Here is a 27,081-nt window from a genome sequence, read left to right on the forward strand (position 1 = left end):
ATAATAATAATAATAATACTATAGAGAAAGCAAGGAGAACCGTGCTGAGAACAAATAACACGCCTAATAATAATAATAATAATACTATAGAGAAAGCAAGGAGAACCGTGCTGACAACAAATAACACGACTAATAATAATAATAATAATAACTATATGAATCGTTCCTCTTGCACGACTGTTTGTTTTTGGGCGGATTATTATTTATTCTTATGATATCTCTTTTCACGTTCCTCTTGGCACGACTGTTGTATTGTGCGGATTATTATTATGATTATGATGATATCTCTTTCGGGACCTTTGGCACGACTGTTTGTTTATGTGCGGATATTATATTATATATGATATCTCTTGACGTTCCTCTGGGACGACTGTGTGTTTCTTGTGCGGATTATATTTATTATTATATGATATCTCTTTCGTTCTCTGGCACGACACTGTTGTTTATTGAGCGGGATTATTAGTATTATTATGATGATACTCTTTGTTCCTTCTTTGGCACGCTTGTTGTTTATTGTGCGGAATAATAATAATAATAATACTATAGAGAAAGCAAGGAGAACCGTGATGACAACAAATAACACGCCTAATAATAATAATAATACTATAGAGAAAGCAAGGAGAACCGTGATGACAACAAATAACACGCCTAATAATAATAATAATAATAATAAAAGCAAGGTAATGGCACGGACTGTTGTAATAACAGGCTATAATAATAATAATAATAATACTATAGAGAAAGCAAGGAGAACCGTGCTGACAACAAATAACACGCCTAATAATAATAATAATACTATAGAGAAAGCAAGGAGAACCGTGCTGACAACAAATAACACGCCTAATAATAATAATAATACTATAGAGAAAGCAAGGAGAACCGTGCTGACAACAAATAACACGCCTAATAATAATAATAATAATACTATAGAGAAAGCAAGGAGAACCGTGCTGACAACAAATAACACGCCTAATAATAATAATATGAATTATGATGATTATTATTAGAGAAAGCAAGGAGAACCGTGCTGACAACAAATAACACGCCTAATAATAATAATAATACTATAGAGAAAGCAAGGAGAACCGTGCTGACAACAAATAACACGCCTAATAATAATAATAATAATACTATAGAGAAAGCAAGGAGAACCGTGCTGACAACAAATAACACGCCTAATAATAATAATAATAATAATAAAGCAAAGCAACCTTTGGCAAAGGACGGTTGTTTATTGTTGAGGAGTATTATTATTTTATGATATAGCTCTTCGTTCCTCTTGGCACGACTGTTGTTTATTTGTGCCATTATATTATTAGTATTATGATATCTCTTTCGTCTCTTCGGCACGACTGTTGTTTTTGTTTATGTGCGGATTATTAGATATATAATCATGGATCTCTTTCGTTCGTTCTTTGGCACGACTGGTTGATTATGTTTGACGGTAATAATAATAATAATACTATAGAGAAAGCAAGGAGAACCGTGCTGACAACAAATAACACGCCTAATAATAATAATAATAATACTATAGAGAAAGCAAGGAGAACCGTGCTGACAACAAATAACACGCCTAATAATAATAATAATACTATAGAGAAAGCAAGGAGAACCGTGCTGACAACAAATAACACGCCTAATAATAATAATAATACTATAGAGAAAGCAAGGAGAACCGTGCTGACAACAAATAACACGCCTAATAATAATAATAATAATACTAAGAGCAAACGTTCCTCTTTGGCAGACTGTGTTTATTGTGCGGATTATTATTAGTAATTATTATTGATATCTCGTTCGCCTCTTTGGCAGGGTTGTTGATTTGTGCGGATTATATTATTATTATGATTCTCTTTCGTTCTCTGGCACGACGTTGTTGTGCGGATTATTATATTATTATATGATGATTATCTCTTTCGTTCCATTGGCACAGATGTTGTTTATTGATGGGATTATTTATATATTATTATGATATCTCTTTCGTCCTCTTGGCACGAATGTTGATTATTATGGCTATCTCTTCACGCCTCTGGCACGACTGTTGGTTTATTGTGTGCGATTCTTATTATATTCTGATATCTCTTTAGTATTTGGCTCGACTGTGTTTACGGATTATCTTAATGTATCTCTTCCTCTGGGCACGAACTGTTGTTTATTGTGCGGTTATTATATATTCATTATGTTATATGATTATGATATCTCTTCCGTCCTCTGGCACGACTGTGGGTTTATTGTGTGGGATTATTATAATTATATATGATATATCTTTCGTTCCTTGGCACGACTGTTGTTTATTGGTGACGGATTATATTATTAGTATTATGATATATCTCTTTCGGTTCCTATTGGCGACCTGTTTGTTTATTGTTGCGGATATTTTATTATTATGATATATCTTTTCGTTCCTCTTGCACGACTTTTGTTGATTGTGCGGATTATTATTATATTATGATATCTCTTTCGTCCTTTGGCAAGACTGTTGTTTTTTTTGCGGATATTATTATTATTATTATGATATCCTCTTGCGTTCTAATAATAATACTATAGAGAAAGCAAGGAGAACCGTGCTGACAACAAATAACACGCCTAATAATAATAATAATACTATAGAGAAAGCAAGGAGAACCGTGCTGACAACAAATAACACGCCTAATAATAATAATAATAATACTATAGAGAAAGCAAGGAGAACCGTGCTGACAACAAATAACACGCCTAATAATAATAATAATAAGAAAGCACTATAGAGAAAGCAAGGAGAACCGTGCTGACAACAAATAACACGCCTAATAATAATAATAATAATACTATAGAGAAAGCAAGGAGAACCGTGCTGACAACAAATAACACGCCTAATAATAATAATAATAATACTATAGAGAAAGCAAGGAGAACCGTGCTGACAACAAATAACACGCCTAATAATAATAATAATACTATAGAGAAAGCAAGGAGAACCGTGCTGACAACAAATAACACGCCTAATAATAATAATAATAATAATACTATAGAGAAAGCAAGGAGAACCGTGCTGACAACAAATAACACGCCTAATAATAATAATAATACTATAGAGAAAGCAAGGAGAACCGTGCTGACAACAAATAACACGCCTAATAATAATAATAATAATGGATATATCTCTTTCGGAGAACTCTGATGACAACTGTTGTTGATTAAAGCCTAATAATAATAATAATAATAATAATAATAATAATAGTGCAGACCGTGCTGAATTACCGCGGGTGAGCAGCAGGGGGCGCGGCCCCGCCCACCTCCTCCAGCCAGGCCTGTAACCACGCCCCCGCGATGCAGGCACGGCGTGTTTGGTGTGTGTTTGTGTTTGCTTTATTTGTTGTTGACTTGTTGTTTGAGGGTTTTCTATTGCGGTTCCACCGTGGTGCTGTTTTAGAGTTTCAGCGAGAGAAGAAACGGCGGGTTTGAAGCGAGTGTCGGCGGCGTAGCTTTAATCCAGGCGAGTGGGCAGTGAGTTTGTTTTGTATGTTTGCGTGTTTGTTTTGTGATGTGGTTATGCATGTTTGCGTGTTTGTTTTGTGATGTGGTTATGCATGTTTGCGTGTTTGTTTTGTGATGTGGTTATGCATGTTTGCGTGTTTGTTTAGTGATATGGTTTTGCATGTTTTATGAGTTTGATTTCTGTTGTAGTTTTGCATGTTTGTGTGTTTGTTTTGTAAGTACACAGAACCAGCTGCTAACTAGGGTAGGCTTGCACAGCAATAGAATCTAGACTGCATTTATTTGCAGGTCGTTTTCTTTATTGATTTCTATGCCCAGAATAAGGACCCCACGGAGACAGGGCGTAAATCGCAGCAGCTGTGGGAGTGGGGTCAGTGTTTCTGTTGCTGGAGTGGATGGGAGCTTTCTTGGGAATGTTTTGGTCCAAAGCCCCTCTCCTCTCCTCTCCTCTCGTCTCCCTCCCTCCCACAAAGAGCAGTAGCGGCAACAGAGGGCATGTGTGGAGGAATGCATTGTGGCGCTGTGCTTTGCTGGAGAGATGAAGGATAGCTGTTCATCGACGCGCAGCAAGAGTAAATCCGTGTCACCCCCTCACCCCCCTGTGTATCTGTCTGAGGTACTCTGTGTGTGTGTGTGTGTGATTGCAGTGTGTTTTGTTTTTCGAGTGGTGTTTGTTTGTTTGGCGTGAAGTAGTTTGAAGTGTTTCCCAGGTAAAGTGAGGCTTGCGCTCCTCCTGGTGAGGGTTGCGATGCCTTTGGAAGAAGCGCTGCGCAAAGCCGGCCGGGTTCGCTGTGGATTGGATGCGTTTGTTTGGATTGTGTGCAGACGTTTTGCAATTGCTGATGAACACGCAAAGCAGGCAACTTGACACGGGTGCGCACGCATGCCGGACTGTTATCACCTGTCCCTCAGTGCTGCGGGTCCTGCGTGGGCTTGGTTGTGTTTGTGTGCTGTGCTGTGCTTGCTTGCCTGGGCTCTGTGCTTTACGTTGTTCCCCTGGTTGGCTGTGCTGGCTGGGTCAATCTGGATTTCCCCAATGTCTGTGAAATGTTGTAGTTTGTTGTGGTTTTCGGTATTGTGTGTGTCGTAGTTGTGTTTGTTTGGTTGTTACTCTGTGTGTCTGTCTCTCTCTGCTTGTAAAGCCTCTTTCTTTCTTGCCTTCCCAGTGTTGTTTGGTTTTGAACGTGATGCTGTTTGATGTAACTTTAAAAAATAGATGGTGAGTAAGTAGATTCCAGAAAATGCACAGAGTCCTTTTCTTCAATCAGTTGCCAGGTTTATTGAAATATGCAGGGAGTCTGGTCCCAGGTACGGGACAAACAGAATACTCATCATTACAATGTTTGCATGACATTAAATACCCTTCTGTATAGCTGGTCCCCCCCACCAATAGCAAAGGTACAACACATTATTCTGTTACCATATATTTAATCGTGTGTGTGTGTGTGTGTAGTGTAGTGTAGTGTAGTGCATTCCTCTTCAGAGCCCTGGTGCCCAAAAGGTCCACACATGTGGTTTATGTCATGTTCCTTGTTCCTATTTCTCTGTATTGCTTGAGAGCCTTTGTGTCCAGTGGCGTTATCTCTTATTCTCCTGGAGAACCTTTGGGTCCAACGCCAGTCCCTGGGAGCCTTTTAGCCCCTTTATGCTTTGCATTCCCAAAGTCTTACAGCCTGGCCCCTTTTGGTCCACAGCATTGTTCTCTTGTTGGCTTGCAGTCAATGCTGGGCAAGAAGCTTGTAGACACATTGTCTCTATCAATTGTTAGCAGTGCATGCAATTTGATCCAAACGGTCTGCTCTGTGCAGTATTAGTCTCCTTTCAGAAAAGAACACCAGTATAGCTCTGCCAGTCCACACGCATAGCAAACTGCTAATCAATTCTCGCTCCATGTTTTCCAACACTGTTGTTGTGTAGTGTGGCTGCAGGTGCACTGTGCAGGGCGAGTGCTGCCCTTGTTTCTGTGTGTTTGTTGTTGGCCTGGGTGCTCTTGTGATGTGCTGTAGCTGTTGAATCTTTGTCTCCACACTTGCTGGTTAGTGGCCTGTGTCTTGTGAGCGGTCAGTATTGAAGCATTTGTGCTGCCGTGTGTGCTTTGTTTCATGGCATTCCTGGCCAGGCATTTTAGTGCAATTATTTGGTCAGCTTGTTGCCCATCTCCCCTTTTCAGTCATTCCTGTGGCTCCTTCTCCGTTTGTGGCATGTAGTCACTATGGCCTTGCTTTGTTTGCTTGTGTCTGGACAGAGAAGGCATGTCGCTGTGTGTGTTGAATGTTGAGCTTTGGGCTGCCTGTGAGTGAGTTTGCACACAATGTTGTGTTTTGTTCCCCTCCAGGTTGCTCCTGCTTTTGGATGATGTCATGGGCTGCCCGCTCCCAGCTGCGAAGAGGCTGCCCATGTTCACAGTTGTAATAAAGAGTGCTTGTGTCCCTCTGTTGCCTCCTTTGAATAGAAGTGGCAGTGTTGTGTGGGCTTGTCATTCCTCCTCTCCAATTGTTTTCTTTGTGCTCTTGTCTTTGGTTTCAGAGAGGAAGGCCTTGTCCTGAATTACAAACCCCTCCTGACTATAAAGGAGGGGGAAGGTAAGTCAAGGGTGGGAGGGGAAGAGGGTGGTCAAGGGTGGGAGGGGAAGAGGGCAGTCAAGGGTGGGAGATAGATACCACAGCCCTCTAAACTAGCATCATTCCAGCCATATACAGCAGGGAGCAGCCATTTCTCTCACCAAAGTTGTCTGAATGTGTGTTTGTTATCTCCCTAGTGGGAGATAAATTCTGGGCCACTCTTCCATATTGAGAGAAAGGGTTCTTTTATTTGTTTAAGTCAGGAGGGGAGGGATGGGACCCTCTTTCCCCCAACCCCTGTTGCTATTTACTCAGCTGCACTGAGACCCACTCTGAATGAAACAAATAGGGTTTCATTCAGAGTGGGTCTCAGTGCAGCCAGAAAGGCAACAGGGGTTGGGGGAAAGAGGGTCCCATCCCTCCCCTCCTGACTTAAACAAATAAAAGAACCCTTTCTCTCAATATGGAAGAGTGGCCCAGAACCAATCTCCCACTAGGGAGATAACAAACACACATTTCAATCACTCCAAACATACCCTTCCTTCCCAATCACATACAAATAAGTCACAAATCCCCACACTCCCAGCCAAAACCACACTAGAGGGGGGGAAAGAGAGGTCACAGTAACAGAGAAACAAAAACTTAATCCACTTCAAAAAGCTTTATTTCACAGGTCAACATACAAGAGGCAAAAACACCAGAATGACATTTACAACAGTCACCTCTATACAGTTCATTTACTGAGCCAAACTTACATTACACCCAGCACATGCATATTCAAACATTACATTTAAAAATAAAAAAAAAAATCACAAGGAGACAGTCCAATAAGTCCAGTCACATCAAGTCAGAAAGCAGGTACAACAATTCAGGGCATGCCTTTGCACAAAGCTATACTCACTACCCTCACACTGAGAGGCCACATACCTCACTCCTGAAGCTGCTGTCAGATCCTCCCCGCTGCAAACTTCACACCTGAAAAGCAAGCCCCCCCCCCCCCCCCCCCCCCCCCCCCCCCATTGTTTAAACAACCCCCCCCCCCCCTTCAAACCGCACCTGCAAAACCAGCCTCCTGCCTACACTCTCCACACAAACAAAGACGCTGCAACTCGTTCAGATACAAAGAGCACATTGCGATCATCCACTCCAGCTCCATTCCAGCCGCGACGCCACGGCAAAACGCGCCGCTCCTCTCCCGACATGAAACCCAACTCATACAGCAGCACACGCTAACACTCAGAGCCAGCAGCGCTCTGAAGAGATCATCCTCACCTGCAACGAAAACCAGACAAACAGTTAAAATCTAAATATTAAAAAAAAAAAAAACACACACACCAGAGGAGACCTCAGTGCTACCAGTGAGCAGACAGCCACCACCAAAATACAAAACACGAGTCATTTCACATAACGCAATGCTTCCCTTCAAACCATTCAACACGCACAACAAATGCACTCGACTGCCAAAACTCCTGCGAGCAAAGTGCTCCACACACAATTCAGCAACACGATACATTCCACCTGCACGGCCACAGAAACGCACAACCGATAACGCAATACTCAACTTTGCATTCTTCAACTGCCACTGAAGACAAGCAGTGAGCCAGCAGGATTCGCATCTACAAGCCTGTAAAACAAAACAAAATCAGACTCCACATGACAACCGCACTGCATTCAGACACAAACCCCAGGGTGCTACCAGTGACGGCACAGCATGCAAAACACGGTTTACTACACAAACGGCACATGCATTACCAAAAGCTAAAATCCGTCACTTAACTCGCATGCAGCCCACGTCAAGCGCTGCAAACACCAAGGAAATTTTCCACAAGCCACAGCGAACCTGCCCACAAGGAAAAAAACAAAAACAAAACAATTACAAATATATCTCGGCTCTTCTATATGAAGGTCAGAGTGCCACCAGCGTGCAAAACAATCCCCAAAACCCTGCACCGTGCTCCACCCTCGAGATACTGAAGGAGGGAAGGGGGCGCGCAGCAACATCGCCCTTTGCAATAGGGCCAGGGCTCTGATGAGGATTCACAGGAACTCTTACACGCCCACTACCCGAGTCTCAACCCCTAACACCGCAACAGACACGTCCTTCGTGAAAACTAGACAAAAATCACCTTGCCTCAAGTCTCCACATTCCCTCAAAAGAAAGGCACAGCTGCAGGAACGGAGGCCACGGCTGACGGGAGAGGGAAAAAAAAAAAAAACACAACGATTAATTGCAACTTTCTGCAAGAGACCGTGAATTAAAACCGACGTCAACTTCGCACGGTGTACACCAGTGACCCCCCACAGTGCAGCGTGCATAGTGTTCATTGAAACACACACATTATACACACGCCTATCAGCACCAGTACCTCTACACTGCAGATCACATGCACACACCTCGGCCACTACACACACTCCCTTTCAAACAGAAGCGTGTTTAAATCACCTGTAAAATGCACGCTGCGTGCAGGAACACAGGATAAAAGCGCGCTGCAATCGGGACGAACCGCCGGAGCAAGAGGGTCAGGAATCTGTCAAAGAAACACACATCGGCCACAACAAAACATGCTACCAACTGCGATACAAACATGACAACAGTCGTGTGTTCCCCACAGTGCAACATGCAAACCCCACACGCTGAGCTACACACGTACAGCACACGCAACTTCAGCGCTTACCCTCCGCCCGCAGGAGGTTACTTCGATAGAGAGACCCACTGCGTTCGCGCACTGCAGCCGCATTTACGACTTCCATCTGAAACAAATTCGGTACAAAATTCATCTGCATTGTAGGTAAAAGCAAGTCTGCGGCCGCAAGACAGCTCGGAGAGCCCCCACCCCCCGCCGTGCATCGTGTTGCCAACAAAATAAAACAGATACACCCAAACTTCACGTGCAACACTGCCCAAACAGTGCAGTCATTTCATTCGCGCACCACAGATTGCCTTGCAAACTCACACATGCGACACAGCGTGCAAGAGCTACACACAGATTCCATTCAGAAAGGGCTTACTTACATCCTGCAGCTTCTTCAAAAGCACTCGTTCTGCATTTCACGAATCTGAAAAAAAAAAAAAAACACAATTGAACCCATTCATTGAGAGGGGAGCACAGAGCGAGCCCTTCCAGCTCCACGCCGCCACTGCAAGACAGAGTGCATGCGCAGTATCACCCCAAGTGCACAGTGCAAAAGAACTCGCACCCTCAGACGTGGCTTGCACAAACACAACGTCAACTGAAATACCTTTCGAAACGCCAACTTGCACGTACATGCTCTAAAAAGAGAGCCACGCCGCCCCGAGTCTCTCCCAAAGCGCTGCCGCCGGCACCAGCCGCTGCTCCCTCCCGCACACGCGGTCCCATTAAAACCCTAATTAATAGCGCTGCTGCGGTGCCTCCCAAGCGCGCTTCATTTTGCACGTGGAATTCCAATCAACCCATTCAATCAATCAATCAATCAATCAATCAATCAGTCTATCTATCTGTCTGTCTGTCTGTCTGTCTGTCCATCGCAGTTATTGCCACCGTTCGCTGCTAACATTAGTCGTACACAAAACCCATTCTTCACATTCCAATAACCGATTTCTCGAAGCTTCATGTTAATACAATATGCTTTGCCTAATCCAATACCGCCCACTACCGTCACAGTGCTGCCACCCACTAGCGACCAAATACAACTGCTAGACAAGGTGGTATGTGATGGGATCGAATACAAGGCAATGAGGTTTTCAGTCCTGCGTCTACAGCATTCATACAAACGGCATTTACACATGAGATATATATCGTATATATATTCAAAATGCTTTCTACTTCTTCTCAAACATACATTATAAACACATGCATCCGAGTTGCACAGAGCACATGTTAATTGCACTGCGCGTCTCGTTTTTTATTTGATTTTTTTCCCCTCATAATCAGCCGGAATGTTCTCTCAGGTATCTCCGACCGTTTTGCATCATTCATCCTTCCAGCTCGAGTGGGCGAGTCAGGGCGCAATAGATTTAAAAATACCCCTTGCGATACACAATCACTTCTGCACCGCTGAGGACGGGCTTCTGCCCCAAACATACTGAAATGATTTCTTCTTCTTGTTGTTTGTTTGTTTTTTAAATCATTTTACCTTGTTGTTTACATCCATTTTATGTATGTATTAATTTTGTTCTACGTCTAATCATATATATATATATATATATATATGCATATCCTAAACTTTAACCGGCTGTGCCAAAGATTCCAACGGAAAATGAATTTGCAAACGCGCGCTTTGCAGCTGCCGGCTCCTCGCTGCAGTTGGACTGGTTCCGCACAGACCCATCACAGATGAGCAGCCGATCGGATGAGGGGGTGGGCGGTGGTGTGATGAAGTTGTCGGGTCTATAAAAGCCGGTGACCCGGTGCGCTCCCGGTGCAGACCGGGGTATTGCTGGTGGAAGTTGCGCTCGCTTGGTTTGGGTCACCGCAGGACCTCGGCGAACTAATTCAAACCCCTAATTCAAACAGTCATGTCTCTCCTTCCCTCCCTCTATAATAAAGAAGCATGCCTTTCATTATGCAGGGAGATGTCAGTGTGCTGTAATCAATCTACCAGCAGCTACCCCTCCAAACGTTCTTCACACACTTAGGGAAGAGATTTCATATATAAACAAACTGAAGACTGTCTTTGCAGTTGCTTCTCCCAGGCGTGCTACCTTCAACACCTCCCCACCCCCACCCAGCTCCTGCAGCGCTCCACACTGGACTGCTGTAACTCTGCTGTAACTCTCTCCTCGCTGGAATCCCTGCTTCAGCTAGCCACCCCCTTCAGCTCATTCTAAACTCTACCGCTTGTTTCCTCCCCACACCTCCACTGGCTCCCTGTCTCTGAGTGCCTTCAAATGAAGACCCTTGTTCTTACCCACCGCTCTCTTCACAGAACTGCCCTGCTCCCACCTGCAGTCCCTCCTGTCTGTATACAGCACTGTATTGAATTAGCTGCTCTCAGATCCCCAGTACAGCACTGAGTTCTCTACACTAGACTGTATTGAATTAGCTGGCTCTCAGATCCCCAGTACAGCACTGAGTTCTCTACACTAGACTGTATTGAATTAGCTGCTCTCAGATCCCCAGTACAGCACTGAGTTCTCTACACTAGACTGTATTGAATTAGCTGCTCTCAGATCCCCAGTACAGCACTGAGTTCTCTACACTAGACTGTATTGAATTAGCTGGCTCTCAGATCCCCAGTACAGCGCTGAGTTCTCTACACTAGACTGTATTGAATTAGCTGCTCTCAGATCCCCAGTACAGCACTGAGTTCTCTACACTAGACTGTATTGAATTAGCTGCTCTCAGATCCCCAGTACAGCACTGAGTTCTCTACACTAGACTGTATTGAATTAGCTGCTCTCAGATCCCCAGTACAGCACTGAGTTCTCTACACTAGACTGTATTGAATTAGCTGCTCTCAGATCCCCAGTACAGCGCTGAGTTCTCTACACTAGACTGTATTGAATTAGCTGCTCTCAGATCCCCAGTACAGCGCTGACTCATCTTGGAGTAATAGAATATTCATATATATATATTATATATATATATATATATATATATTACATTTTGTAATGTTCCTATTACATTTTCCAATTTTTATTTGAACTATTTTGAACTGATAAGTAATGCAGCACAGCAATGTCAAAAACAAGACTATTTCAGAAATGAAAAATAAACTCAGTTAGATTTGCCTCTAAAAACAGAACCTGTGCTTTATTTTGAGCAACAGAAAAAAAGAGAGAACACAAGACTGGCTGCAGAAAAAACACACCAGCATAAAAAAGGGGGGGGGGGGGGGGGGGGGGGAGGTCAGGGACAGACAGGGACAAGTTTGTAGTCAAAGGGAACGACTCTTTTTTTGGGGGTGCACGGTCTCCTGGCACGTCTCTGTTTGGGGGTTCGCTGTCAAGTTAGTTTGCATTCTGGGCCGTGGAGAAGCAGAGTTTCAGGGTGTAGGGATATGGACCGTCTAGAAAGAGAGAGAATATGAAAGCTTTTGCAGAAAGATTTTGCATCACAGGCACACTTAAAACAAAGTCCCTTTGCATTAAAATTCAAAGATTGATCCCTGCTGCCCAGTGTCCCAGGATCACTTGACGACTTGAGCCTCACATCAACACTGAAGTCTATCTCCACTGCTGTAGCACGACACCTTAACTTTCAACATTCACACTTCAGATTATATTTCTTCAATATAAAGTACATCAATCACATACACGTATTTGCAAGGATACGAGATAGATAAGGGGGTACAATTATTCAGAGACACCAGCAGTGCCCCCTCCCCTCCCCTGTGCGAGTGACACTTACTGGGGTTCTTCATCTGGAAGTGGTTGAGCATGGCAAGAGCCTCCATGGCATCGTTGATGGACTCCCACTCGAGCAGCCCTGAGGAGCTCCTTTCACCCTGACCCACACCTGAGAGAGGAGAGGAGAGGAGCAGTATGTGTGTGTGGTCGGACTGGGTGTGGACTCCTTCCTCTCAGCTCCACAGGCCGTGGACCAGGAGGTGGCACACACACCTGAGGACCAGGAGTGCGATCCTCAACACCACACAGCTCCGTCCCACACCTGAGAGAGGAGAGGAGAGGCAGGGTCATACACACACACACACACTCCGACCACAGAGAGAGTGTGTGTGTGTCGGACTGGGTGTGGACTCTCTACACAACCTCTCCGTCCAGATATGTGTCCCAGTGTGTGGACTGGGGTGTGGACTGAGGAGAGGAGAGGAGGGGGCACACACTAAGGTGACCCAGGGTCAGGACAGAGGAGACAGGGTGTCACCACACACCGCGCAACTCCCACCACCTGAGAGAGGAGAGGAGAGGGAGGGGTCATACACTCACACCAGCCTGACGTCCCTGAGAGAGGAGGGAGAGGCAGAGTGCCACACACACACAGGCACACCTGACACACACACCACAGACACAGATTCATATACACACGCATCACACACACACACACACACACACACACACACACACACACACACACACACACCCCCCAGAGGGGAAAAAGTTTGCCATGAAACAGCCATTTTCACCCCACCCCTCCCCTTCCCCATTTTACCAGGCACCTCATACTTACTCTTTCCTGAAAAGAGTTTCACAGACGCCGGGCCCTTGACTCCCAGGTCCTCGCAGATCTGGGGGGAGAGAGAAAGAGAGAGGGAGGGAGGGAGGGAGGAGGAGGAGAGTCAGCAGGGTCTCGTTTCAGCTCTGCCTGCTCCAGTGAAGGGTCTGCTCACCTGGCTGAAGATCTCCACAGACACGTCGGGCTGAGCATTGAAGAAGTGCAGCACGCTGCTGGGGTGCTGGATGCGGTTCTTGGCTGCCTGCTCCGGGGAGGTGAAGCGGTTGTTTCGGGTCCCGTGGAAATCCTTGAAGCTGCTGCTGCCGTCCTCCAGCTCATAGGACTGGCCGGGCATGATGGCCTGCTGCTTGGACACGCTGGGAGGGGAGGTGGGGGTAATATAATTCATCTACAGGCTCAATTCAACCAATTCAGAAAGGTACAATCTGCAGCACTGTGTTGAAGTGAGCTTCTCACACTGGCCACAGCATGACTTTGAGTTGAGAGGGCACTTGTACACACCACACGTTGAGTTTCTGTCCGAACAGGAAGTTGTTGTTGAGGTGAGTGATGGCCCGGTCCACTGCAAACCCGTCTCCCATCTCCACCATGGCGGCACCAGGCTTGCTTTTCATGAACTTCACCTGGAGAGAGAGAAAGACACTCAGTGTAAGAACATTCCTTATCCCCTCCACGCTGCAGTACAGCTCCGAGTGTCTCTGTATATATTTCTTATCCTCTCCACGCTGCAGTACAGCTCAGAGTGTCTCTGTATATATTTCTTATCCTCTCCACGCTGCAGTACAGCTCAGAGTGTCTCTGTATATATTTCTTACCCTCTCCACGCTGCAGTACAGCTCAGAGTGTCTCTGTATATATTTCTTACCCTCTCCACGCTGCAGTACAGCTCCGAGTGTCTCTGTATATATTTCTTATCCTCTCCACGCTGCAGTACAGCTCCGAGTGTCTCTGTATATATTTCTTACCCTCTCCACGCTGCAGTACAGCTCAGAGTGTCTCTGTATATATTTCTTACCCTCTCCACGCTGCAGTACAGCTCAGAGTGTCTCTGTATATATTTCTTACCCTCTCCACGCTGCAGTACAGCTCAGAGTGTCTCTGTATATATTTCTTATCCTCTCCACTCAGAGTGTCTGCAGTACAGCTCAGAGTGTCTCTGTATATATTTCTTACCCTCTCCACGCTGCAGTACAGCTCAGAGTGTCTCTGTATATATTTCTTATCCCCTCCACGCTGCAGTACAGCTCAGAGTGTCTCTGTATATATTTCTTATCCTCTCCACGCTGCAGTACAGCTCAGAGTGTCTCTGTATATATTTCTTACCCTCTCCACGCTGCAGTACAGCTCAGAGTGTCTCTGTATATATTTCTTATCCTCTCCACGCTGCAGTACAGCTCAGAGTGTCTCTGTATATATTTCTTATCCTCTCCACGCTGCAGTACAGCTCAGAGTGTCTCTGTATATATTTCTTATCCCCTCCACGCTGCAGTACAGCTCAGAGTGTCTCTGTATATATTTCTTACCCTCTCCACGCTGCAGTACAGCTCAGAGTGTCTCTGTATATATTTCTTATCCTCTCCACGCTGCAGTACAGCTCAGAGTGTCTCTGTATATATTTCTTACCCTCTCCACGCTGCAGTACAGCTCAGAGTGTCTCTGTATATATTTCTTACCCTCTCCACCCTGCAGTACAGCTCAGAGTGTCTCTGTATATATTTCTTACCCTCTCCACGCTGCAGTACAGCTCAGAGTGTCTCTGTATATATTTCTTATCCTCTCCACGCTGCAGTACAGCTCAGAGTGTCTCTGTATATATTTCTTATCCTCTCCACCCTGCAGTACAGCTCAGAGTGTCTCTGTATATATTTCTTATCCTCTCCACGCTGCAGTACAGCTCAGAGTGTCTCTGTATATATTTCTTATCCCCTCCACGCTGCAGTACAGCTCAGAGTGTCTCTGTATATATTTCTTACCCTCTCCACGCTGCAGTACAGCTCAGAGTGTCTCTGTATACGGTGAGTTAGGCCGCGAGCACTCGTCCCCCACGGGGGGCGGCCGATCCATGAGCACGACCCATCGGGGCTCGTAGTGGGAGGGGGCGGGCACGGGGTAGTAGCGCGGGCTCGGGAACGTGAAGTTGCCGTACAGACCACATTGAAGTGATCTGAGGATCTTGGGGCGGCCCGTAGCTCTCGGGGCGGGGGAGGGGGGGGGAGGGGGAGGGGGGGAGTGGTAGTGCCCACCATGGTAGCCCCCCTGTGGACTGCCTGGGAGAGGGAGAGGCGAGTGAGGTTCAATGCCACTCCCCCAATTCTTTTTTAAAACCAATCCCACCCCCTCCCCTACCCCCCCATTCCCTTTGAATCAATTCCAACACATCACAGCTGAGGGGAACCCCAACCCGCAGTGCCCCGTTTCCCCCAGAGTCTCCTTACCGTACTCAGGAGGATGATCTCCCAGCAAAGCCGGCTGCCTCTGCCTCTTACTGGGATTGGCGTTCAGGTCCGTGACTTTAAAAGAGACAGCGAGAAAAACAAACAGACTTCAGAAAAAAAAAAACACACTCCTTCTAGGCAGTTACTCGCTTGTACTTCGTAATACATGTCTAACAGCAACACGTGTTAATATCTATACTTGGATCAGCAGGGGCACAGATTACAAAGCCACATATGTTGCAATACCGCCACCTGGAGGATCTGGTCTGCAATTAATTTCTCTCCTGAGTTGAACTAAGAAGCCCACAGCATATAAAAAATATAAATAAAAGGAAAAAAAAAACTACAGTTTCAAAAAGATTGAAAATACACAATGAACTGTTAAAAGGGAGACAAGGAAAAAAACAAACAAACAACAACAGAGGACTATTTGACCTTGCTGTAGCAACGCACGAGGGTTCAGACTGAGTCTGACATGTTGATTAACACACAGCAGAGATTTCAGGCTGTAGCGCTCCAGAGCTTACGAGAGCAAACCGACTCAGAAATCTTAACAAAACTGTTAGGAGAGGAGGAGAAAGAGATGTGCCAAGCGAATCCCAGGAGTGACACCGGACGAGGATAATGAATTAATTAAAAAAAAAAAAAACAGCAACCTAAAACAAAACACAAAAGCACAGCCCATGCCAAAAGGAGGCCAAGCTCTCAGAGAGCAGGCAGCGTTGACGCAGGACTGCTCTTTACTGTAAAATCTGTATATAACAGCATTAGCAGCAGCTGTGAAAAGCCTTCAACCCTCAGCCAATAAACCCCAGAGATCACAGCAATCAACGGAAATTTCAAAACGAGATCACGAGTCAAATCAGAGTCCGCACACTCCCCTCCCTCAAAGAGGGAGAGGCCCCAAGTCTGGTCTGGGATCCAGGTTAACAGATTTCCACGCCTGCATGATTTACAACAATATACAAAGATTGATTACAATACACTAAATACACACACATAAATATAAAAAAAAACAGCTTGTACATACTTACAGCTAGACGCAGTGCTGGGTCGTGGAGTAGGGGAGGGGGGTAAGGAGACGGACTGCATCACTCACCCCCCCCCCCCCCCCCCCCCCCCCCCCCCCCCCACTCTCGGAATAGTCTCCAGGATTTTGTTGTCTCCTCAGAAACAGTTAATATCCAAAAAGAGTGTTTCCACTGACCGTGGCAACGCGTCGACAGCAAGGCAAGTTTGCACGGTTGAGAGGATGACGTCCGACACAGACTCTGACCCTGCATCACACAGGCGTGACAGGACGTCAATCACACACAAAACAACTAAATCGTAACAGACAAAAAAATACATACAGAAAAGAGAGAGAAAGAGATGCACGAAATAAAAAGGGGCAAGGAGAAGAGACACATGGAAGACAGACAAGTGTACTGAAAAGCAGGGTGCGGATCACTGTGAAGTCTGTGCGTGTTCCTGGGCTGTGGTGTTGACTGCAGTGGGCTCTCTATTCTGTAGTATGGCGTTGAAGGAGACGGCTGCTTCTTCAGTGCAAACTGGTCCCTCCTCCCCTCGTACACAAAGCTCAAGGCGTGCTTCCTCTTGAAGGCGAAGCTCAGAGGAGCTACACCCCGGCTCTGCGCACGCGTGTCTGTAAGCCTTGCTCAGCGCTCTCTCCTCTGTTTTGCTGTTGTAATACATGTCTGGAGCGTGTTTGAGGCTCAGCGCTCTCTCCTCTGTTTTGCTGTTGTAATACATGTCTGGAGCGTGTTTGAGGCTCAGCGCTCTCTCCTCTGTTTTGCTGTTGTAATACATGTCTGGAGCGTGTTTGAGGCTCAGCGCTCTCTCCTCTGTTTTGCTGTTGTAATACATGTCTGGAGCGTGTTTGAGGCTCAGCGCTCTCTCCTCTGTTTTGCTGTTGTAATACATGTCTGGAGCGTGTTTGAGGCTCAGCGCTCTCTCCTCTGTTTTGCTGTTGTAATACATGTCTGGAGCGTGTTTGAGGCTCAGCGCTCTCTCCTCTGTATTGCTGTTGTAATACATGTCTGGAGCGTGTTTGAGGCTCAGCGCTCTCTCCTCTGTTTTGCTGTTGTAATACATGTCTGGAGCGTGTTTGAGGCTCAGCGCTCTCTCCTCTGTTTTGCTGTTGTAATACATGTCTGGAGCGTGTTTGAGGCTCAGCGCTCTCTCCTCTGTTTTGCTGTTGTAATACATGTCTGGAGCGTGCTTGAGGCTCAGCGCTCTCTCCTCTGTTTTGCTGTTGTAATACATGTCTGGAGCGTGTTTGAGGCTCAGCGCTCTCTCCTCTGTACTGTTTGTTTGGTCTGTCTGCTTGTTTCTCTGTCAGATGCATGTTCCTCCAGTGCTGTGGAGAAGGAGTTGTAGCAGCAGCTTGTGATGTTTTTTGCTGTTGCTGTTTTGTAGTGTGCGCGCGATAGGGATGTGGAGAGCCAGTCCTCGCAAGAGCAGGTCAAGCAGCAGTCTTCAAAATGCCAGGGAACCGCGCCACGCAGCCCACGCCCCTCTCCCCTGACCTTACAGCGCATCACGTGAGGAGCTCGCGTATCGAAGCGCGACCTGGGTCTACAGGACTCAGTGTACCCTTATACCCCAACACGGAAGGGTTTGAGAAATGCAAACCCTTCTCCAATTAATGGAAGAAACATTACGTGTTTTGCCCCCCTCCCTCTTATTCAAAATTCTGTATCAATATGGAGAATTCCCTGCAAGAAAGAGCGTTACTATTTTTTTTAAAAGAGAGAGTAACTAACTTGATTATTAACTACATTATTTTAAAACTGACAGAACAAAACAAGCTCAAATAAAATGTCAGGATCCCTTTTCTTTACAGTGGACACAAACTTTCCAAATACTAATTTCTGAAATAAAATAATCACTTTTTTTTTTTTTTTTCAGTGTGCATTCCCCTAAACCAGGTGGGAACTGGGGTGACGCAGAGCGCCCCGCACCTCAGCTAGTGCAGAAAGGGTCTGCCCATCATACTGAAGGCAGTAGGAATTTTACTGACAGCAAAAGGGCTGCAAGAGTAGCTGCACAAAACCTCATGTTCCTCATTTAACTCTCTAAACACTAGCACGCTTGTGGCATTCCTCTTCTACCCTGGTGGTGTAGCCCTACTGCCGGCAGTCTTGAGGGAGGGGGACAGCCACTAGATTCTACCCTGCCGGCAGTCTTGAAGGAGGGGGACAGCCACTAGATTCTACCCTGCCGGCAGTCTTGAGGGAGAGGGGCAGCCACTAGATTCTACCCTGGTTTCCAGTCACTCTGGAAATTGAGAATATGTTGAAACGGGTCTGCTTGACTGAAGTCACAGAGTCCAGGAAATAAAAATCTAATGCATGACAATTAAAAATGCCCTTCACGTGTAACGCAGCGAGGCGAAACCCACACGTGACACACACACCTCTTTGCGTGTAGAAACCGCATACACGTGCGACACGAGCGCTAGACCTGCGTGACCTTGAGCGGGGAGGCTCTGCACATTCCCCCCCCCCCCCCCAGTTAGCAGTGATACAGACCGCAGAGCTGCAATGCCACCATGCCAGAGACACATTGACTCAAACTTAAAGAAAGCATAATTAAAAACTAAAGCCAAATTAGTTCAAGGTGCAAAAGTTATTAATTGTATCTACGCTTAAACTGCGAGGATATTCCTCCCCCCTCCCCCTGGCCTGCGGCACTGCAATAGTACACTGCTCAGGTCGTTACGTAACCCTGTATCACATGACATCACTAAAAACAGCCCCAGACCCCTCTGGGCAATCACAGCCCAGACCCCTCAACCCATCAGCAGACTCGGGACAGGCTACTTTAATTGTTTTGGAGCGCTATCTAGCTATCCATCTATTTATTTAACTGGCATGCGTTATTAATTCTCTTGAACTACACCATTACAAGAACTCACTTTCATTCTGTTAACCTTAAAAACGTAACCCTGTATCACATGACATCACTAAAAACAGCCTCCACCATTCTTGCGGTACTCGATTATTCAAGGGTAGCAGCGTGGCCTGAGTAGATTTCCGGCTCCCATGAGAGAGTCGCTTTGCCTGTCGCTGGGAGAAGATCAGCGATGACAGCAGTGTGATCGATTCCTGGGTCAGGGAGAGGAGAGAAGGGACATCACCTGAAGCACCGGGTGCACCCTGGGGGGAAGACAAGGGGCCATCCATGGATTGGGTGGAGCTCCCCAAGGGCAATCCAGGAGTCTCAAGGACACGCCGCCTTGGTCCGTCCTACGCTCAAACAACGTTTTTATCCGGGTGGGGACTTCTGGCAGCTGTACACCTGACTGCATGGACATCGCTGAGCATAGGAGTGTCAAAAACTCCATTGACTGGGTAGCTGTGGGGACTGGAGTAGGGAACCTGTGAGGAGAGTGTGAGACCTGGGGAATCAAGGGAGTTATCCAGGTAAGTCAAGGACAGCGAACAAACAGGGCGCGAGGGAGGAATGGAACTGATTGTTACTCGAAGGGATTTGTGCAAACCAGAAGGAGATCTCACTGCGAGCCCACTGAGGAGGCTTGTGACTGAACAGCGTGCCCACCCCCTCAGCGGAGAGACATAAAAAGGGGGAAAGGGGATTGGATTAGAGAAAGCATTCCTAATGGGGACTAATGTCCCAGTTGAATACACCCGGGGGGGACACTGAAACACATGACTCATCATCTGATTAATATAGAGACTGAGAAAGACTGAAGAGAGAGAGAGACAGGGAGAGGGAGATCGCTCATCCACAGGTAAGAGCTGGTACAGCAGCTCTCCAGGAAGGGCGATGGAGTGAATGACTGATTGTTTTTTTGAAAGGATATTCTGCCATGGCCTGCACCCCGTTCTTCCTGAAGATGATCCTCTGCACACGGCCCGCAGGGGTTACAGATCGTGTACAGGACGTCCTGCAGAGAGCATGGAGAGGGCATTGGCACAGGCAAGTGGGGCGGGGGGAGATACAAATGCAGCGATTAAATTAATACTTTGTGTTTTTTACGGAAAGTGTGGGGTAATTGTTTGTGTGTGTTCCTCACCGTGGTGACGGGGTAGATGTGAGTGTGTGTGTTCCACACCGTGGTGACGGGGTAGATGTGAGTGTGTGTGTGTTCCTCACCGTGGTGACGGGATAGATGTGAGTGTGTGTGTTCCACACCGTGGTGACGGGGTAGATGTGAGGGTGTGTGTGTTCCTCACCGTGGTGACGGGGTAGATGTGAGTGTGTGTGTTCCTCCCCGTGGTGACGGGGTAGATGTCAGGGTGTGTGTGTTCCTCCCCGTGGTGACGGGATAGATGTCAGTGTGTGTGTTCCACACCGTGGTGACAGGGTAGATGTCAGTGTGTGTGTTCCTCACCGTGGTGACGGGATAGATGTGAGTGTGTGTGTTCCACACCGTGGTGACGGGGTAGATGTCAGGGTGTGTGTGTTCCTCACCGTGGTGACGGGATAGATGTGAGTGTGTGTGTTCCACACCGTGGTGACAGGGTAGATGTCAGGGTGTGTGTGTTCCTCCCCGTGGTGACGGGATAGATGTGAGTGTGTGTGTTCCACACCGTGGTGACAGGGTAGATGTCAGAGTGTGTGTGTTCCTCACCGTGGTGACGGGGTAGATGTGAGTGTGTGTGTTCCTCACCGTGGTGACGGGGTAGATGTCAGTGTGTGTGTTCCACACCGTGGTGACGGGGTAGATGTCAGGGTGTGTGTGTTCCTCACCGTGGTGACGGGGTAGATGTCAGTGTGTGTGTTCCTCACCGTGGTGACGGGGTAGATGTGAGTGTGTGTGTTCCTCACCGTGGTGACGGGATAGATGTGAGTGTGTGTGTTCCACACCGTGGTGACGGGGTAGATGTCAGGGTGTGTGTGTTCCTCCCCGTGGTGACGGGATAGATGTGAGTGTGTGTGTTCCTCACCGTGGTGACGGGGTAGATGTGAGTGTGTGTGTTCCACACCGTGGTGACGGGGTAGATGTGAGTGTGTGTGTTCCTCACCGTGGTGACGGGATAGATGTGAGTGTGTGTGTTCCACACCGTGGTGACGGGGTAGATGTGAGTGTGTGTGTTCCTCACCGTGGTGACGGGGTAGATGTCAGGGTGTGTGTGTTCCTCCCCGTGGTGACGGGATAGATGTGAGTGTGTGTGTTCCACACCGTGGTGACAGGGTAGATGTCAGTGTGTGTGTTCCTCACCGTGGTGACAGATGTCCGTGGTTCCACACCGTGGTGACAGGGTAGATGTCAGGGTGTGTGTGTTCCTCACCGTGGTGACGGGGTAGATGTGAGTGTGTGTGTTCCTCACCGTGGTGACGGGGTAGATGTCAGGGTGTGTGTGTTCCTCCCCGTGGTGACGGGATAGATGTCAGGGTGTGTGTGTTCCTCGTGACGGGGTAGATGTCAGTGTGTGTGTTCCTCACCGTGGTGACGGGATAGAGGAGTGTGTGTGTTCCTCACCGTGGTGACGGGGTAGATGTGAGTGTGTGTGTTCCACACCGTGGTGACGGGGTAGATGTCAGGGTGTGTGTGTTCCTCCCCGTGGTGACGGGATAGATGTGAGTGTGTGTGTTCCACACCGTGGTGACAAGATGTCAGTGTGTGTGTTCCTCACCGTGGTGACGGGATAGATGTGAGTGTGTGTGTTCCACACCGTGGTGACGGGGTAGATGTCAGGGTGTGTGTGTTCCTCCCCGTGGTGACGGGGTAGATGTGAGTGTGTGTGTTCCTCACCGTGGTGACAGGGTAGATGTCAGGGTGTGTGTGTTCCACACCGTGGTGACGGGGTAGATGTCAGTGTGTGTGTTCCAGGTAAGTGACAGGGTAGATGTCAGGGTGTGTGTGTTCCTCACCGTGGTGACGGGATAGATGTGAGTGTGTGTGTTCCACACCGTGGTGACGGGGTAGATGTCAGTGTGTGTGTTCCTCCCCGTGGTGACGGGATAGATGTGAGTGTGTGTGTTCCACACCGTGGTGACGGGGTAGATGTGAGTGTGTGTGTTCCTCACCGTGGTGACGGGATAGGTGAGTGTGTGTGTTCCACACCGTGGTGACGGGGTAGATGTCCTGTGTGTGTGTTCCTCCCCGTGGTGACGGGATAGATGTGAGTGTGTGTGTTCACACCGTGGTGACGGGGTAGATGTGAGGGTGTGTGTGTTCCTCCCCGTGGTGACGGGATAGATGTGAGTGTGTGTGTTCCACACCGTGGTGACGGGGTAGATGTGAGTGTGTGTGTTCCTCCCCGTGGTGACGGGATAGATGTGAGTGTGTGTGTTCCACACCGTGGTGACGGGGTAGATGTGAGTGTGTGTGTTCCTCACCGTGGTGACGGGATAGATGTCAGGGTGTGTGTGTTCCTCACCGTGGTGACGGGGTAGATGTGAGTGTGTGTGTTCCACACCGTGGTGACGGGGTAGATGTCAGGGTGTGTGTGTTCCTCCCCGTGGTGACGGGGTATAGATGTGAGTGTGTGTGTTCCACACCGTGGTGACGGGGTAGATGTCAGTGTGTGTGTTCCTCCCCGTGGTGACGGGATAGATGTCAGTGTGTGTGTTCCACACCGTGGTGACGGGGTAGATGTCAGGGTGTGTGTGTTCCTCCCCGTGGTGACGGGATAGATGTGAGTGTGTGTGTTCCACACCGTGGTGACGGGGTAGGGAGTAGATGTCAGGGTGTGTGTGTTCCTCACCGTGGTGACGGGATAGATGTGAGTGTGTGTGTTCCTCACCGTGGTGACGGGGTAGATGTCAGGGTGTGTGTGTTCCTCACCGTGGTGACGGGATAGATGTGAGTGTGTGTGTTCCACACCGTGGTGACAGGGTAGATGTCAGGGTGTGTGTGTTCCTCCCCGTGGTGACGGGATAGATGTGAGTGTGTGTGTTCCACACCGTGGTGACGGGGTAGATGTCAGTGTGTGTGTTCCTCCCCGTGGTGACGGGATAGATGTGAGTGTGTGTGTTCCTCACCGTGGTGACGGGGTAGATGTCAGGGTGTGTGTGTTCCTCCCCGTGGTGACGGGGTAGATGTGAGTGTGTGTGTTCCTCACCGTGGTGACGGGGTAGATGTCAGTGTGTGTGTTCCTCACCGTGGTGACGGGATAGATGTGAGTGTGTGTGTTCCTCACCGTGGTGACGGGGTAGATGTGTGTGTGTGTGTTCCTCACCGTGGTGACGGGGTAGATGTGAGTGTGTGTGTTCCTCACCGTGGTGACGGGGTAGATGTGAGTGTGTGTGTTCCACACCGTGGTGACTCACCGTGGTGACGGGGTAGATGTCAGTGTGTGTGTTCCTCACCGTGGTGACGGGGTAGATGTGAGTGTGTGTGTTCCTCACCGTGGTGACGGGGTAGATGGGGTTCATGACAGTCAGCAGCAGGACATTGTTGACGCTGCGGGAGTCGTCAGGGTCCCCCGGTCTGGAGATCTTCTGGCTGGTGGAGTAGTTGACGAAGGCAGGGTGCCCCGCGATGTACACCTGGTTGTCGGTGGCGTAGCTGACAGCGCTGCAGGCTCCGTTCAGATCCTCGTACTCCACCAGGGCCTGCCGCTTCTTCGGCATCACCACCACATAGCTACCGGGAGGAGCCAGCATCAATCAATCAACCAATCAAAAAAGCACAGCAGCAATCAACCAACCAGCGAGCCAGAGCATCAATCAATCAACCAACCAGTGAGGCACAGCATCAATCAATCAACGAGCCAGAGCATCAATCAATCAACCAACCAGCGAGGCACAGCATCAATCAATCAACCAGCTTACCTGATGGGTCCGAACTCCTGCATAGACTCTACCAGGTCAGCCTCCATCACCCCGTCGACCAGCCCCCGCACATGAACCACGGGAGAGGGCAGCGTCTTGTGAGGGTCCTCATAGCCGTCCTGGAGAGGAGGAGACACGCCGTGAGACTTTCACACAGCCAGGGAGAGAGAGAGAGACAGAGCCAGGGACACAGAGACACGCCGTGACACACTCACAGAGCCAGGGAGAGACAGAGCCACGCCTTGAGACACAGAGACACACGGCGAGACACTCAGAGCCAGGGAGAGAGAGGTGGACACACACACACAGAGATCCAGGGAGAGAGAGCGTAGTTAATTGCATTTAGCACTGCTCTGTGATAGTAGACCCTGGTGTTGTTACTGAAGCCTCCTCCACTGTACCAACTTCAAAACGGATATTGGGATTTGTATTGTATTAGGGTTACACACATATATATGTCCACAATTTATGATGCATTCAAACTATGAAACATAATGCACAGGTGTATACAGGTAATACAGGTGTGTGCACATAAATACATTATATATATATATATTCGGGAGTGGGGGTGCAGGTGCTGATTCGAGTCACCCCCGACGTCCACGGGTGCAGCTCCGGGAGGGGGGGTGCAAGCCCTCACCCCCACGTCCACGACTAAGCTCCCCCCCCCCCCACGTCTAAGCCCTCGAGTGGGGGTCGGGATTCGAGAGAGGGGGGTGCAAATTCGGGAGAGGCCTGGTTCAAGCGCACCGTCTGCTGCAAGACGGGGGGCGGCAATGCGCAGCGGCATCGCGGCACAGCAGCAAGGTGCAGGTGCTGATTCGAGAGAGGGGGGTGCAAATTCGGGAGAGGCCTGGTTCAAGCGCACCGTCTGCTGCAAGACGGGGGGCGGCAATGCGCAGCGGCATCGCGGCACAGCAGCAAGGTCCAGAATTACAAACCGAGCCCTTTGCAATGGAGCAGCACCGAGGCGGTTAATAACAGCGCTGTCACCGGACCCGGCGGGCACTCAGCGGACCCGGGCACCGGACCCGGCGGGCACTCAGCGGACCCGGCGGGCACTCAGCGGACCCGGCGGGCACTCAGCGGACCCGGCGGGCACTCAGCGGACCCGGCGGGCAGCACCGAGGCGGTAAGCGAACGATTGCATGCTCTTTCGCAGTGAATTGTAAATACTTATCCGTCTACAGGCGCTGCGCTCACCCCCGGGAGTCCTGCCTCGTTACTGTTGTCTGTTTTCTGTCGTTTCGGCGCCCGCCCGCCCTCGCTGTAAAACCGACCCGCCGCCGCCATCTCGCCGCTGGTCTCTCCGCGCTGCGTGACGAGCATCCGACACAGCGCGACGCGTCACCGCGGGACCGCCCACCGGCCAACCGCGCTGGCCGGGGCCGCTGTCAGTCACGCCCGCCGAGCCTCACCATTGGCGGCGAAACGGGAAACTGGCTGCCACTCTACGCGGGTCAGGGAGGAGGGACCAGTTAGCCACGCCCGACGGGACACACGAAGAGAAACCATTGGAGGAGGCGGCCGGCTAGGCGGCAGGCGATTGGTGTAAACTAGCAGCAGCGCCGCGAAGGGCACACGAATTGGCCAATCAGCATTGACTAGGAGCTCAATTCAAACCAGCGAAGATTTAGTCATGCCTCCTTCACCCTTTAATTAAAATAACAAGAAATAAAACACCCTATTCCTAATCAAGACTACAGAGCAACTAATTACACTGGCAAAGGAACTACAATAAAACACCCTGTTCCTAATCAAGACTACAGAGCAACTAATTACACTGGTAAAGGAACTACAATAAAACACCCTGTTCCTAATCAAGACTACAGAGCAGGGCTGGATCTCATCAACATCAGGGGCTGCTGTATATTCTATATTCACAGTGCCCCAACAGAACTGGAAGTTTCTGTTTGAATGTGTGTGTGTGTGTGTGTGTGTGTGTGTGTGTGTCAGTGTGTGTGTTTCAGCTCTCCCTCCTCTCCACTCAGGTGTTTAGTGCAGCGCTACTCCAATCCCTCACACTGTCCCAGGGGGGACCCCGGTAACTGGAGGGGTAACAGAGACAGGAAAGAGGTTTGCTGGTGGGGGATGGAACAAAAGTCAAAGACAGACACAACAAATCCAGGAAGACACAAAAAAGAAAGGGGGGGGGGGGCAGCACACTCTGATTGAGACACTGTCCACTCTAACCCCCACAAATCATCTAAAAACAGGGACCCACCGAAAAAAAAGGCTTAACGGGCCAGTAAAAATATTAAAGGGGGGGGTGAATTCTTCATCCTCTGTTGTGAACATATTTCTGACAAAGTTCAAAAATCAACAAAAACTAACATGAGCATCAGAAATCAATTCAGATGATGCTACAGTCTGATGCTGCAGCCACACGAGACTTGGACAGGATGAACCGACACAGAGGCTTTCTCCATTTCAACTCCATCTATTAAAAGCAGTAGAATTATTAGAAGCAAGACAGTGTGTGCGTACACCAGGGTGTTACAATACACACCTTTCAGTCAACCACAGAAATAATAATGAAATAACATTACATTTCAGACAACGACCCCCACCCCTCCTCCTCCGTGTATGCTTGTAGCTGCCATTCTAGAAACACCCTGAATTGCACATCAGAAAAAATAAAAAAAACATCATTTCCAGCCAAAACACCAACAGGGGCTCTGTGCAGGCTTGCGATAAAAATAACAACACAACCAAGTTCACATCTCCTCCTGGCTCGCACAC

At 48.3% G+C, this 27,081-nt stretch overlaps 1 long non-coding RNA gene and 1 pseudogene across 3 annotated transcripts; both read right to left on the bottom strand.

Moving 5' to 3' along the window:
- Positions 1-7,077: 7,077 nt before the first annotated feature.
- LOC121303785 lies at positions 7,078-10,113 on the bottom strand. 3 transcript variants are annotated; one of them, XR_005947864.1, is made up of 6 exons: positions 9,052-10,113; positions 8,714-8,789; positions 8,482-8,566; positions 8,165-8,226; positions 7,601-7,878; positions 7,078-7,310 (listed from the first exon to the last, which is right to left on the bottom strand). It is a non-coding gene; the product is annotated as an uncharacterized LOC121303785 (long non-coding RNA). The 3 variants fall into 3 exon arrangements; XR_005947865.1 differs by having other exon boundaries at positions 7,601-7,662; positions 7,816-7,878; positions 8,482-8,789; XR_005947863.1 differs by having other exon boundaries at positions 8,482-8,789.
- A 1,527-nt stretch (positions 10,114-11,640) lies between these two features.
- LOC121303772 lies at positions 11,641-25,658 on the bottom strand (annotated as a pseudogene).
- Positions 25,659-27,081: the final 1,423 nt, after the last annotated feature.

This window comes from Polyodon spathula, chromosome 35 (assembly GCF_017654505.1).
Source record: "Polyodon spathula isolate WHYD16114869_AA chromosome 35, ASM1765450v1, whole genome shotgun sequence".
NCBI lineage: Eukaryota > Metazoa > Chordata > Actinopteri > Acipenseriformes > Polyodontidae > Polyodon > Polyodon spathula.